Source organism: Melozone crissalis, unplaced genomic scaffold (assembly GCF_028551555.1).
Source record: "Melozone crissalis strain CALT ecotype California unplaced genomic scaffold, PUWL_Pcris_2 ptg000005l_1, whole genome shotgun sequence".
Classification (NCBI taxonomy): Eukaryota; Metazoa; Chordata; class Aves; order Passeriformes; family Passerellidae; genus Melozone; species Melozone crissalis.
Window position 1 is genome coordinate 25,460,619 of NW_026535783.1, and position 15,964 is coordinate 25,476,582.

Below are 15,964 nucleotides of genomic sequence, written 5' to 3' on the forward strand. Positions count from 1 at the left end.
TTCCTCTGTTAGGCATTCTGATCAACAATGCACACAAAATTAGCACTATGCATGAATTTCAGCTTTACAAAATTTCTTTAGTGCCAGTCAAATGCATTTGGTACCAGGGTTTTCAGAGGTGGATGTTCAAGTGGTAGTAAACCATTGTAATTCCATCACAACAAATGTAGATACAGTGATTTACTACAGATGCTTCAAGTCTAGAGTTATGCAATTATATATTCAGTACCTTCTATCAAATAAAAAATTATACTAGCTTCAAATATGCACACATTAAAGGATAATCAAGTCCCTTAATTTACACCATTTCTAATCAGCGTCTTTTTTGTGTCTTTCCCTGGGAAATGAGAAGGAGAGGACTGAGATCCCACTTTCTCTCAAATTTGTTCTACTTTATAGAAAATAGCCAAGTGTTCAGTGAGTGGCTTGGGTGGCTGTCAGTTAATTGTGGAGGAAGAAGTTGTCTCTGTGCATTACTCTTCTATTGACAAAGAATTCTAGTAGTAAAGAGAGATTATTATTGATAGATGAGCTAAAAGTTGTTGATGAACATAGTAAGTTGAAACAAGAAAGAAGTAACAAATACTAACCTTCATGTTATGAGTGCTTTCCTGGGGGCTGGAGCACATATACGAGGACAAACTGATTCAGCCTCAAAAAGTGAAAGCTCCAGGGAGAATTTATAGCATCTTCCCATACCTAAAAAGGGCTTACAGGAAAGCTGGAGAGACTTTTAAAAGGCCATGCAGGTGGGAATGGTTTTATAAACAGAAAAAAGGGAGGTTTAATTAAGGAAAAAAAATACCCTAAGACACTGCAAGAGATTTTCCAGAGAAGTTGTGAGTGCCCCATGCCTGGAAGTGTTCAAGACCAGGTTAGAAGGGGCTCTGAGCAATTTGGATTGGTGGAAGATGACCCTGCCCACATGAGGGAGGTCACAACTACATGGCCTTTATGATTCTCTTCCAATTCAGAGTAGTCTAGTATTCTACAATACTGAGCTTTTCAAGGTATCTTTTTAAAACAGAAAAATTGAAGGATATGTTATATAAGAACCTATACAGAAGTAATTTTTGACTCAATTAATTGTGGAATCATGACTCATTTTTTGGTCCATCATGGCATTTGTGCCCTTCTGAACTGTTCATGTATTTTCAAGTCAGAAAGAGCAATCAGATATGATAGGTGTATTTGCATCTGTGGGAATGAAGCAAAAAGGAATTGGAAGAATAGTTTGTCCTGAAAGAGACAGTGGGAAGAAATGTTACTGTAAGGTGTTCTCTCTACTGTCTGGCAAAATTGCTTCTGGTTATACAATCAGACTCCAGACACCTCAAAAACTACAGTGGCACACAAAGCAATATTTTTTATATCACAAAGCTGTTATGTTAGACTGTTCCTATTACATTCCAGGAGTCATAATTTTTATGACCAGTGCTGAAATGTTTTCTTAAGAGAGAAGCACTACATGACATCTGCTGGGTTTAACAAAATGTCAAACTGGCAGTCATGAAGAAATAAAAAGACACTTGCTTTGGGATTGCTTCTGAAAATGTGGTGAGAATATTTTAATAATTTTGAATTCCCTGCCACTTTTTAAAGCAGAAACTGAAGCTTAATTGTCCATCATATTTTTAGGATATTTACATATTCTCAAATAAAAAGCCAGGCTTACTTCATTACATTTTTAATCTGTGTTTCCTAGACTTATCTACAAAATCTTTAAGCTAAATTTTGAATCTTAGTCCTTCATTCCCCCGTTATTTCTTAATTTTTCACACAGAACACAGAGGTCTTTGGGAGAAATTTCCAGGAGATGAGAATGAAGAGTTGTGAGTCGGTGTGATACATATTACTCATCTCAGAGACAAAGAGAGGTTTCCAGGAAAAAAAAATCATACTAACCTTGTTTGCCTCTCTCATTTTAGTAGTGAACTGAATATTTACTGACATTAGAACTGAGTTATTTCTAAACAAAGCCTCTAATATACTTTACTTTCTTGGTAAATATAGTGAAGTGGGGTATTTCCTACTAAAGCTATTTTTATTCTATCCTTTCATTAAAATGAGTCTTTAAAGACATATTTCAGAAGAATATATATTTTAGCCTCCAAGTCCTTAATAGCACTTTTCAAGGAACTAAATTATCGCTCTGATCTCACAAGATGAAGATTACTAATTACTATTGGCTGGGTATTGGCAAAGTAGCAGACACTGATCTTTCTCTGTGCAACTCTGAATTTTAGCTCTCCATTTATCTAGTGCATGATCTTTCAGGAACAAGAAGTTATTTTTCAACAACATTGAGCAAAAATGGAAATAAATCTTAAAAAATTCTAACTCATTCCGCTATATTTAATTTAATTAAAAAATATTTCCATAATGAAAAACACATTCATACAATTACTATACATTTTCTCAGCAAGTTCAACAATTCCTGTTATGATGTGTGTTTCCAATTAAGCTTGGAAATATGTAACTTATTTCAAACAGATCTACATTACACTGAAAGCAAAAAAACCTCAAAGAGAAAAAAGACTACAGAAATTTAAAAAATATAATAAAAAGGGGGGATAAAAACCAGGGATTATTAGGTCTCCCTTTTCTTAGATGGCAGGTGATCTTAATGTGCCATTTCGATACAAAGCAAAATATCACATAAACACAGTAACTGGAAGGCATTTTTCAAATTGTACAATTATGAACTCACATTATGGAGGATATACTCTCATTAGCACTGGAAAGGCATCAAAGTATGCTTGCTTTCTCCCTGAAATTGAATCAGTTGGAAGCTGAACTTCATAGTACATAATGAAGATAAAAACTAGAACAAAAGAGTGTTTTCTTGAATTATAGCAATCTTGAAACTGATTTTCAATGAATGTTTACAATTTGGCTGAGTAAAGAAAAATTGAACACGTGTCTACAGGAGCCATTTAATCAATCTTTGCTTATTTTGGCTTATTTTGTACGTTTTTGGAGATTACTTCTTTTAGAAAAAAAAAAAAAACTTTACCATTTTAGTCATTTGAATTTTCATTTAAAATCCACTCCATCACATATCATTGAAATAAGAGATGATAAACATAAAAAAAAAATAGATCAATTATTACAAATTAAAAAATTAGAGGAATTCTTAAAAAACCAGACTTGCAAAGATAATTAATTAGTTCTTTCTCCCTTTCCACCAATTCCTTCCTTCCTTCCTTCCTTCCTTCCTTCCTTCCTTCCTTCCTTCCTTCCTTCCTCCCTCCCTCCCTCCCTCCCTCCCTCCTTCTCCCACTTCCGCCACTTCCTTCCGCCACTTCCGCCACTTCCTTCCACCACTTCCTTCCTTCCGCCACTTCCTCCACTTCTTTCCCCCACTTCCTTTCGCCACTTCCTTCCTTCCTTTTCTGTGTCAGCTTTATCGGTCCATGGATTTAAATCTCTGAAACACTAAAGAAAGCATTTATGGCCTATTAAGTTCCCTTAAGTCTATTATTTTGTCTGATAATTATTCTAAAAAATTGCTTCCAGAATAATTTCCCTCATATGACATCATAAAAGCAGGTATAAATTTTGCAACATGCAGCGAGGTGTATGCGGCCAAAAGGTCAGCATCCGGCTAGCAGAGGGTAATGGCCGACACCCAGCTGCATAAACTGCCAGCCCCCCTCAGCGTCTGTTGGCCTCGGGCTGAGCTGGCTTGCGGACGGTCTCGCTGCTGATAGGACGAGAAAGGAGCTGGACACTCTCTGGGGGTGAAGTCGGTTTATTGATGGTCCCGAGAAACCAACCAAGGACCAACCAACCATGGAGTGGCCCCAGGGAGTGACCCGGAATGGAGGGTGAAACAAGATTATAAAGGGGGTGGGTGTACAAAGGAGGGATTTACAAGTAACCAATCAGGGAAGGGAAGGTAGTGGACTAAACATGACAGGCAAAAGATGAGAACCAATAAACATGAAGTAAGGGAGGGGCCCCGGGACCTCAGCCAACCACAACCCCCAGAGAGAAGAAGATTCTGGAAACCTGGGAGGAGTAGGGGGTGATTGACTGGGCCCAGGGAGGAGGAACCAATATACATATAAGGGGAGGAGAGGGAGGAGAAATTATATAACCAAAAGGACTGACAACCCGAAGGGCGGGAGTTGCCGTGGGAACAACATAACTGGCAGGGCTAAACTGGGGGAGGGCAGAACCATTTACATTAAACAGGGGGAAACAATACATAAAATGGGGGAGTAATACAATAAACTTAACACACACATCACAACAGCAATATATAATTAATGTTATATTAAATCACTTTTTTTCAGAAGCAATCTAAGCCATCAGAGAGAGCTCAAAATATATGTTGACACTACAAGACAAAAAGATACTAACATTGGGATAAGAAAGCACTATTTATCTCTACCTCTCAGTACGTACGTAACTTGAAACTGATTCTATCTGTGAATGGAGGTTTTTCCCTATGAAAGGTCTTTGATTGACCCTTCAGTGTCCAGTAGATAAAACTAGTTCAGCAGCAATATGTAAAAATATCCATTCCACAAGAAGATTTCTAATTTTTTTGATGGTAGAGGATCTTATCTGGGAAATTTCTCTCACATTTTGGTTCAGTTGCTCAAAGATCAAAACCTACCAGCTTAGAGGAGAAATATTTGTGGCATTTATTTCATTTAATCACAAGCATTCCATGGTTATCCCTCATTCTTGTTCAGTCAGCATAGGCAACTACTTTCCAGAGGGCAGTTCAATTTTTAGAAAATTCAGAAAGAAAATTTTCTAAAATTTTAATATTATTCTGGATTCCATTGAGTACATAAACCACACTGGTTTGTGTTAGGATACAGAGAATGTCACTGTCTTTTGAGTTGATTCTACACTGACAGACCCAATGACTCTGTGAAGCGACAGCCAGAGTTGTTGACGTGTTACCTATGTTTTAAAATGCCCTCTTAAACCTTGTAAGTCAGGTACAGATACCCCACAATGAAAGGAGTAATAAAAATATCCCTGTTCTCACATTTGTTTTAATGTAGAAAGCCTATTTTAGTAATAGTACAAGAGCAACTCAAAACAGTAAGAGTGGGTTTAAAGAATAAAAAACAAGATCAGTCTCTAAGAAAGACAGCTGAGAGTGGAGTCTAGCTTTGCCTGCACCAAATACTTATTCTATTGGTTATGACAGTGTACTTCATCTTGTAATCAACCATGGTCTTGTACTTCTCAGACTAATAAAATCACTGGATGCAAATCCAATACTCATACAAAAAATTCTTATGCAAACACTACTTTACACCAAACCCTTACTCTGTTGTCCAGGGGATAAAGTACAGCTCCATTGTAATTTAATCCTGACACAAAACCAGAAACTAACTTTATTGCTGAGGAGTCATAAGTGAAATTATTTCCCTTTCAAATTGAGTTGTATTATCCCATGTAGCTTTCCTTCTTTTTTTTTTTTCTCCAAATGCTACCACAATAAGTTTCATCCAAAACTGACATGCATGTGTGGTGTAGAATGTATTTAGTTACTATATTGATTAACATAAATAAAAGTGAGGTAAAGATAAAAATATCTTCTTAGGAGATATGCTAGGAAACCCAAGAGTAGATAGAATAGCTCAAGTAGAATACAAGTCTGTGATTTACTTTGTAATGTCTAATGATCAATAACATATTTGGTTTAAAGAAATGGTTACAGCAAAAATTGCTTCACAGCTGCTAAAAGGCTTTTCTGTATTTTAACCTTGTTGTATTTGCAGTGCGTCCTGGTTTAGGAAGGGAGACTCAACATTTTCCCATTTAATATTTTCTTCTGTTTTCTTAAGATTATACCTCTATATACCTCTATAAAGAAAAGTGAAAATTTGGCCTAATATAGACCAATTATAAAAAGGAAGGAAAAATTTCTTGTCTGGTATAATGCTACTAAAGCAGTGACTTCAGTTTGAAATGCTGGCACTTCTGTATCTATCACAAAAGTAACCAAAAAGCTAAAAAGACCTAAAACAAAAATGACTACCACATCTTCATAGTTTCTTCAAGAGCCTTTTCTTGTAAATCTGCTGACAGTTCTGCCTCTCTGCCTTTGATCTGCAGTGGTGGGATGCTTGGATTCCTAGAGAAAGAAAATAATACAAACTTCTAGACACATTACTCCTTAGTGAACCAAGTTTTTAACTGCATGAACTTGATCTCTCTCAGGTGTATTTTCCACTTCTATTACATGAAGTACTTGTTGTTTCCCCCATATTTTCAGGAGGGTCTCCTCTGCCTAATTTCGGGTCCGGGAGGAGTGATACTGCCTGTAAAATTTCAACAAGCTCTGCAGCTTGTGAATTAGGGAATGCTTTAACTGCTTGAACTGGGTTTGTTTTAGGGTTTTTAGCACACTTTTAATTCTCACCCTGGAGCCATGAATTAACCTTATCAATTTGGCAGATAACCCTTGCTTCACTTACTCCAGTGACTTTAACTCTTTACTGTCTGGCATCCCTCTGCATTAATATTGACTGGCTTTAAATCTTCACTAATTTATGATCAGATTTTTATCTTGGAAGCTGCACACAGCACCACAACAACATTTTAGTAGCAGTTTGCTAACCCAGGCAGTCATTTGTGGTTGCAGTTTCAGCATGGTTGACATGCCATTTCCTCACTATCAGATGTCAATGCAAATGTTACATTTTGCTCTTTATCAGAACAAGAGATTTTTTTCATCCAGTCTCAACTCCTCCATTGGGCACAACAAAAAGTTTGAATTATTAGACCCTGTTTCAGAAGTGTTTTATGGGTTCTACATCCTACAATTCTTCCTGTAAAATTCTCTCTCTCACCTCATTCCAGTGCTCTGCCTGAAGATTTTGGACATGATCACATTTTGCAGCAAGCAATGCCTCTTCCTGCAGCTTTTTTTTTATTTCCTCACTTAGCAGAAGGAACAAGTTCTTCACAAATCATGTAAAGATAGCATTATCTCATCTTCAGATTTTGCATAACCAATCACTCACTATCCCAAGTCTTTTCATACCAGCTTCACTACAGGCATGTAGGGCTAATAGCAATTTTTTCCAGGAAGGGCAAGAAAATATTTTCTTTACACTGGCCACGCAGAAGAGCCATTGTTCCCAAAAGCTCTCATCCTTCAAGGGGCAGATGGGGCAAAGTTTGCAAGAGTTCATACACAAGGAATCACCCACCTCCCACAGGAAGGAACTGTACTATTTTCAACTATTTCTGACTTTGGGTGAGAGAACAGTATCATGCAATGACAAGAGAAAAATAAAGTTATAATCTCAGTTATTGCAATTATCAGAGATGCCTTTGCCCAAATTAAGGTGCAAACAAGACAGTAGACCAAATCAATAGCACAGATTTTATTTTACAGTACATATGAGGTACAGAAAGATAGAAATAGGAAAGGGAAGAGTAGGGAGAGAAAGAGAGTGAGAGATAGATTAAGTAGAAAGACAGAAGTATTCCATCTGTCCTGTCCACCCTGGGCTTCTCTGTCATGGTGATCCTGTGAATATAGGGTTCAATGGGTTAATATACATTCAACTGTATGTGGGAACACCAAAACACCTTCCCTGTGAGGGGGATGTTTTACACTGTCCTTTACAGCAACATTGTGGATCATGTGCAGTCTTCTTCTGAAAGGCCTCAGCACTGAACCCACACAGAGATTATTTTCAACACAGCTGCTGTGTTGGCTTTCCACATAGATACATTTTTCTCTCCTAAGCATTGTTTATGTTTCCTTAGACCTAAGATAACTGGACCACCTTTAAGATAATAGTACCACCTTTACCTTATCTGAGGCTCCTGTCAGGCGGCTTAACTCATGGTCCAGATTCCTGGAATCCAGGAGGAATATTTAGAGGAGGAGGAAGGAAGGAGAAGGAGGAGTATCTGAATCAGTGGTGCAGATAAGCAGTTGCTTCTTTGCATAATTTGCAATAAAATTCCTTTAGTAATTTTAACAGTGTTTAAGAAAAGAATGATTTTTAAATCTCTTACACATGGCCACTAAATTCTAGATTTCTGTTTCTATTTAAAAGCTAAGGAAGTTAAAATTAATATCCTTTGCTTCTACAAATTTACTGGTTTTGCTGATGCCTTGGCTGATTTTAAATAATTTATATTTTTTGAAGAACAGAATGTGGAAGTTTTCAATTAGATTATACTAGCACACTAAAAATTGTGTTGTAGTTGAGAGGGAAAACAAAACAAAACAAAACCACAAAATTCATAACACACTAACAGGTCCTTCAAAACAATATTGTTTTCATCTCTATAACCTGTTATATTCATCAGCATCTGGGACACTACAGTAAGTGAGGAAGTGTTTTCGTTAAGTGACTGCTGCACACAGGCAAAGGGAGAGGGGAAGGAAGGAACACTGCATGATGCTGGTGGACTAAATAAGGACAGTAGAATTACCAAAAAGTTTCAGACTCAACATCTCTGATTAAAATATGATCTTCCAGTTCTCTTTCCTGACTTCCCTTTTGCTCATATCTGTTTTGCAGACCCTTTTCTTTATCAAACTTGTAATGAAAGTGGCCTTTGCACATTCCCTTGGTTTGTGTTTCAAACACTAACTATGGGATAATTATGGATATATGAGGGCTGAACTGACTAAACATGTTTATGTGGATGTGTATAAGATGCACTTAGGCTCACAGCTCTTGTTTTTACAGAAGGGTGTCTTCCCTTAATGAAATTGCTGTACTTCACTGCAGCAATTTAATGATGTAATTTAATGAAACATAATTTATAATTATGTTTAATAGATCTTGTCACCAAATCAAGCTCTGTACTTTCAAGTAAGAATAAGTACAGCAAGACTTAAGTAAATGTCAATGCAGCTTTTTGAAATCTGCAATTATACTTGCACAATTTTAGTTCATTCCATAAACTTGTAGTCAAAATATACTCCTGTATTGAATCAGTAGCCTGTATTATGCATTCTTTTACTAATTTATTACATCTGAGCCTCTAAGTTTTCAACAAGCTGAGCATTTTACAACAGACATTTTGTAAAGTTCCATGCGTTCCTCAATGATATGCTTAGTCATGCCAAACATAAGTTTTTTAAAATTAAAATATTTGGATTTAGGAATATTTGGATTTAAGAAAAAAAAAAAAAAAGAAGAAGAAGAATAAAAGGAGTAAAAGAAGTTTTTTGGATTTTTTTTTCTGGTAATATAAAAACATTATTCTTACCCTTCCCAAATCAGGTAAATTTTTTTGTGTGTTTACAACAAAAAATCACTTCAGCACAAAATAATTGGAAATTCTCCAAACATTTTTTCCTCAGAAAGAATCTAAAGGTGTTGATAGCAAATTATTATGCATTCCACAGAGTTTTCTGATATTTCTTTTGTATAATTGTTTTCTGAAACTATGCTAATATTTTTATGTTAAATTTGCATCTTTCCCCAATAACTTAAAAATTCCAGAATTCAGAAAAGTTAAATTTACAAATTCTACTTTCCACATTCTTCTTAGATTTTTAGCACCAGAAAAAAAATCATTGCAGAAAGGAAAGTTTGATAGTGACATAGCTAAATATACAGATGAAAATATATTCATTTTAGTGATAATGTTATATTTCATAACTTAGTAATCTAAACACATTGCAGGTAATAATCAATCCTAACATCTCCCTGTGATGTTATTATAATGCTTTTACACAAAAAACCACATCTAATTGATTAACAAAAAATCATGTGAAAATCAGTGCTGGAGATGGCATGATAGCGTCTGAGCTCTCTCACTGCTTACCGTGGGTGATAACCTCTATTGCATAATTGAAGGAGTAATAAATTTCCACTTATTTAATTTTGAATGAGGGCATAAAATTTTAAATTAATATCTTTGCTTTACAGATCTCAAATTTACATTTATTTCTTGTTTTAAGAATACAGCAAGTTTTTAATTCCCTAGAGTTCCATGTAATATTCCTAAAGGAGGAAGTGACAGAGAAAACTGCAGCTGTTAGGCAATTAATTAGGTACAGCCAAGTTTATTATCCTTTTAATTCTATTCCCTTAACTCTGATTTACCTCTGTCTCCACCTATACTGATCAGCAGTTGAAGCAAAGGTCCGCACAATATAAATCAGGCTACTCAGGATAACGGTGTGCAGCTTAACATAAAATGTCCAAAAAGAACATCCTCCTGGCTCAGTAACCAACATGAAGATTAGCTGAATTAGTAACAACACATGGTGAAAAAAATAGTCCCAAGGGAACTAGCACTTCCCTGAAGGCTGCAGACTCAAAAAAAAGTCATTTTACCATCCTCTGGAAAAGATTTCAGCAGCATGAAATCACATGGATCTAGGCAGCAAGTAGTTTTAATTAGAAGGCTAGTCACTAGATATTAACAATAGGAGCAATACTAATAATGCTTCAAACCTGAGATATTCTTCTTTTCAATGCAATAAATAGCCTAATGACATAGTTTACTTTCATATAATATTTTCATGCTAAATATTCTTGAAAGGCTTTTCCAAACAACATGCACTAAGTAATAGTCAATTTTTAGAAGGTGGTATTCAGAAGTTATTCTCCTTTTTTTTCTATATATGGATTTTAATTAGAACAGAAATGCATAGCATAGCATCTACCATGTGAAATAAAATCATTCTACCCTATCCTCTTCCAAAATCTGTATTTCTCACTGATTTTTAATGATTGGCAAGTTTTTGTCATTTCAGGATAAGCTTCACTTTATTTGGTCCAAATTTTTGCCTATTGCATTCTTTACTGGAAGTCTCTTTATCTATCTGCATACTTTACTATGAAATACTAATGCCAGCTTGAATTTTGCTCCTGCCTTGCCATGGACCTGATCTAGTAACAATTTGCCATACATCAGCCTGATTAGCAGCTCTGTGCTGCTCTGTTCTCCCTAGCCTGCCTGGTGCCAATCCAATGTCTCCATGGTGGATGCCTTTCAAGGAACGCCTCTGGAGACCTGGTTTAGCCCCATTGGGGTCTACAAACGCCTGAGCAGATGTGAAGTCAAGTAACACATCAATTGCAGACGTTTGTTTTCCCATTTGAGTTCTTCAAAGCTTGATATGCCATTGCAAAGTCTATCTTGTGGCTCTCTACCCTAACCATTTCTTAGGTATGATCAGATCGTCCAAAAACACCTGCAGGAAGCAACGTACTCTCACAAGATGTTTGAGGTTTTGGTTTGGGGTTTTTTTTTTGGTTGTTTTTTGTTTTGTTTTTTGGTTTTTGTTTTGGTTTTTTTGTGGTTTTTTTTTTTTTTTACTTTTGATGTCTGTTTCAAAACAAAGTCATTCTCCTTAGCTGAAATTTATAAGTCACTTAAAATCAGGAAAAAATTCATATTTCATGTGTGCTTACATGTATTCTTTGAATGCTTTCAGACTTCTTTCTTCAGTATTCGCTGTGTATAAATTGTGAACAGTGTTTATGACATCATAATTAAAACACTTCTACTTCAGGTAAAACATTTAATTTCTCTACAGGCTGTTATAACTTTTATATAGAGTCACTCAAATATAAAAACAATTTTCTATGAAAAAATGCTATTACTTTTGATCTATTTTCACTGATATTTTTGTTGCCATATGAAAAAAAAAGCTTTCAGCTTATATTATTATTTTCTTTCTTCTTCTCAACCACAATCCAAATAGGTACTGAGGGATATATGGATATCTTTTTCCTAGAGAGTCATATTGAAATAAAATTATGTGCTCTGAAGATCTGTCTTCCTTTAGTTACCTTCCTTTTAAAACCAATGATGACAAAACTGCTTCAGTGATATCTTTTTTCTATCACCTGAACGTTTTCACTACCAAAAGTTACTTTTAAGGACAAAGTTTTGAACAAGTATAATTATTTTAAAAATATTTTTAAGATAATTTAGAAGGCATGTTGCTGATTATTAGTATAATGAACTTAACATACCAAAGGGGATAAAAAACCCCTCATCTCAATTGTCAGATACTCCAGCAGAATCAAGGGAGAGAGAAACGAGACAGAAGAATAAAGGAGAAATGTGAAAGGGGGAAGTGGAAGAGGAAAGGAGAAAAGGGGAAGGAGGAGGAAGGGAATGGCAAGGCAAAGCAAAAGAATAGCATATGTAGAGTTATAAACAATAAAACACAACAAAACATATACGTGTATATATAGGCAAACGTATAGAAAGACATTTGAATTTTGATTAATCTGATTTCCCAAAAGACATCAGAAAACAGAAAGAAACTAGACTGTTACAGTTTCACAACAGCTTTCCATGTGGTTGCTTAAGAGTACAGTTTTACAGTAATTATAGGCTCCACACATCTAGGGCAAAACTCCTCTCCCATATAAAACATGAACTTGAGTCTTCTTGCCCTTAGGCAAATTAAATAATGAAAAGTCGTTGATAAAAAAGGAAGTTATTTTTACACACAAAACTACATTTTGAAACTATTTTTCCCAAGCAACAGATGGTCTTTTTGACAGGAGAATTTTTTCCTATCAGTTGTGATAGGACATGAAGTCCTTTTAAAAATGAAAACCAGTGTTTTGTATGACAACACACACAGGTCTAAGCTTAAAATTAGTAGACAAAATAAATAGTATTAAAAACAAGAAAAATAAATGGAAACACTGAGAGGTATCATGCTTCTCAGTAGGCATCAGATCGTGAAGAATAGCTGAAAAGTTGACAAATAAACAAAAGTGGGACATAAAAGCCAAATTTATAGTAGGTATATAATTCAAAACCATGGTGGGAATGCAGGAACTGAATGTTTTTGATGTTTATATTTATTCACTTCTAAAGCAAGACAAGAAGATAAATCATCATCAAAGCACATTCCCCATGATTCACCTCAAAGTTCCCTAACAAATGTTGAGAAAAGTAGTATCCATTTAAAAAGAATTTATTTTCCCCTGAAACTTAGTGTGCAGATTACTACCATCAGTAACAATGCATTAATGACAGACACACACTGAATTGAATGGGAAAATAAACTTTCTCAATGAGCATTAATACTGACAAAGTTTGGTAAGACAAAAGAAAAAATATATGTTCTTATAGCAGTAACTGACTTCAGTTTTCTTTAGCTTTTCATCTTTATTTTAAAAGGATCGGGTTAAAGGACAGAACTAAATTAAAATAAATTTTTTATAGTAGTTCAGTATCCAGGGAGGTAAAGGATGTCAGAAGCATGGCCACCTTCACCAGCCACTCCAGCCTGGGTAACCTCTCACTCCAGCTGCGGGACTTTCCTGCCTTATTTCTGGCTGTAAAAGCATTCAAAGGTGCAGCTGCACCCTGGAGAGATGCACAGAGGCTGGCCAACATGGGCATGGTGAGCCTTCAGCAGCACACAGGTACAGGACTCACATAAAACACAGGCACAGATGGCCTCCTCCTCCTCCTGAAGTTTCTTGATAACCATGCATCTAGTGTGAGTGGCAAGGTTTGTTTGTTGTCATAATAAAATGTGTGTTTAGTGAGGTCTCTGCATGTTTTGGTTTTGACTTCATGCTTTTGCCCTTATTTCCATTTGCCAGAGATTCCTATAAGATCCTGAAACAATCATCCTCCCACATCTCTCCCACACTTTTATTAATGAGCCTGACCGACCAGGCTTGATTCTCATCACTGCATCTTTGATCATTTGTCTGTCTAGTTTCCAGGCACAGTCTCACACACACTCCTCTCCTTAGCCTGGCACAACCAGGAAATTTTTTAAGCTGTCAAATACCTGCACTATTATAGAACTCTGTCTTCTTGACTATAAATAAACGCAACAGTATATCAAGCACAAAACAGAATGTACCTCTGTTGTATTCTGACACTTGGTCTAAGAAACATTATTTCACCTTTAGTAGATACAATATTCAGAAAGATGGCATATCATTAAGTTATAATGACATTGATATGCACATCCTGGTGTAACTCCTGTGCTTCAGTGTACTGTACCCACATATAGTCCCTGCTGGAGTATATTTCACCAGATATTTATATATTTTCTTGGACTTATGCAGTGCCATAACAGAATGCAACAAAGACTAAATACATCAGTAGAGATTTTGATAATATAGGAATAAAAATAGATTGGTTAAAGCTTTGCGCAGCCAGATCTTATCTGACACAGCTTCCAGTGAGGGATTAGATCATGGATGGCCAGAAGTTGCCTCCAAGAGAAACTATAGTTTGATTCTGCCTGATGCCTGATTGCACTCCATACTAGAAAAAGTTGTTAAGCAGTTTATCTTGTAATTGACTGGCTAATGTTTACAATGTCAGGTTCTCTCCAATAATCTCAGTGGTTGCCATAGACAGCCACAATTTAGACTGTCTTTCTCTTGTAAGTGTTGCTTGGGAGTTATGTGTGTTACACAAGGCAAACTGAAAAAAGTGTAATTTTTCAGGACCATAGTAATTTCTAATTCCACTGTGAGTCTAAACAATTTCTATTAAATAACTTTAGCTTTAGCTTATTCACCAGCTGGTTTTGGACCAAAGATTCATCACTATTCCTCCCAAATGTAATTTTCCCACTTTGTATGTAGATAATCTGAACAAAGTAAGACCAGATAAGCAAAGCCATCTTGTGTTCTACAGTTTAAAAAATAACTAAAAATGAAAGCTTATTTATGAAACAGATTTCTAGTAATACCTAGGGAATTATGAGCATGTTAAATGGGTCATTAAATCATACAGAAGGAAACACAGGCATACATTTCAGTACAATAATTTTTTTCATGCAGAATTGTTGAGTATCCTCTGTGAACAGATTTCTATCAATAATACAGAAGGGTAATCTCCTGCAGTAACCCATTGCAGCAATTTTCTCACAGTGGTCTCTTTTCATGAGGGTGAAAATTCTTTTGATTGTAAGGAGATAAAACTACAGGTAAAATCTTTTGTAAGTTAAAGCTAATGTTAAATAACTAATTAACTAGGACCAGGGGATTTAAAAACTTCAGGCAATTATATTTAATTCTATGTGGTAGGGCAAGGTTTTTGATCCCTGGCATTTCCTATATCAAAGATAGTTAAAAGAGCTACTTACCACAGTAGAAAAGAAACAAAGGATGAGATGCTACTGTGTGATGATACTTCTAGTGCCTCTTTGGGCCATCACTCAGGAAAGGAGGGGGAGACTGGAGAAAGATATGGTTCATTACTGCAATTTGAAAACTCCAAATTTAAAATGGCTCCTTCTTTGTCTCAGGTACATAATCCAACAATAATTGCAAGGAAGCAGGTCAATGAATATCAGGTGTAAAAGGAGAAGCACAAGATATCTTGTCATAATATGAAATCCTATTTTTAATTCTAAATTCCTCCTTCTTACCACACCCATACTTAAATAAAAAATTAAACCTGATTTCTTTTTCTGTGAAAGTCTGGGAAATAGAGTTTGTTAAAGTGCACAACACCAGTAACTAATAGGAGAAAAAAACCCAAAATTATTTGGTGTAGCCTTAAATATACAAGAAAGGGAAAAAAAACCACATAGGATAGCCACCCCAACATATGTTACAAAGAATTCATAGTAGATGAAATCTCATCTGATAGGAAAGAGATTTTGATTAATACTCTGTGTCAAATTCAGACTTATAATTGATATATGCAGTTTGGCAACACTACAGAAGCCTGGAATATTTCAAAAGGAAAATGTTGAGATATGTCATGGAAACTGTAGTATTTATCTGCAAGCTCTCCACCCATCTCTGCAGGCCAATCCCTTGTCTCATTGTAACATCTGCTTAGAAACTTGGTTTTAAGTCTAATTAAGGGATAATGGTTCTATAATAAAGGACATATCATTCACTTCATGGAAATATTTCTTTCATAGAAAAGAATGGTGAAGTCTTCTTAATAATTTCAGTTTTATTATACAAGTAGAAAAGACAGAGATAGCATGTATTTCATTAAAGTTCTTATTTCTAGAGATTTTTGAAGCTGTGGAAAAATCTAA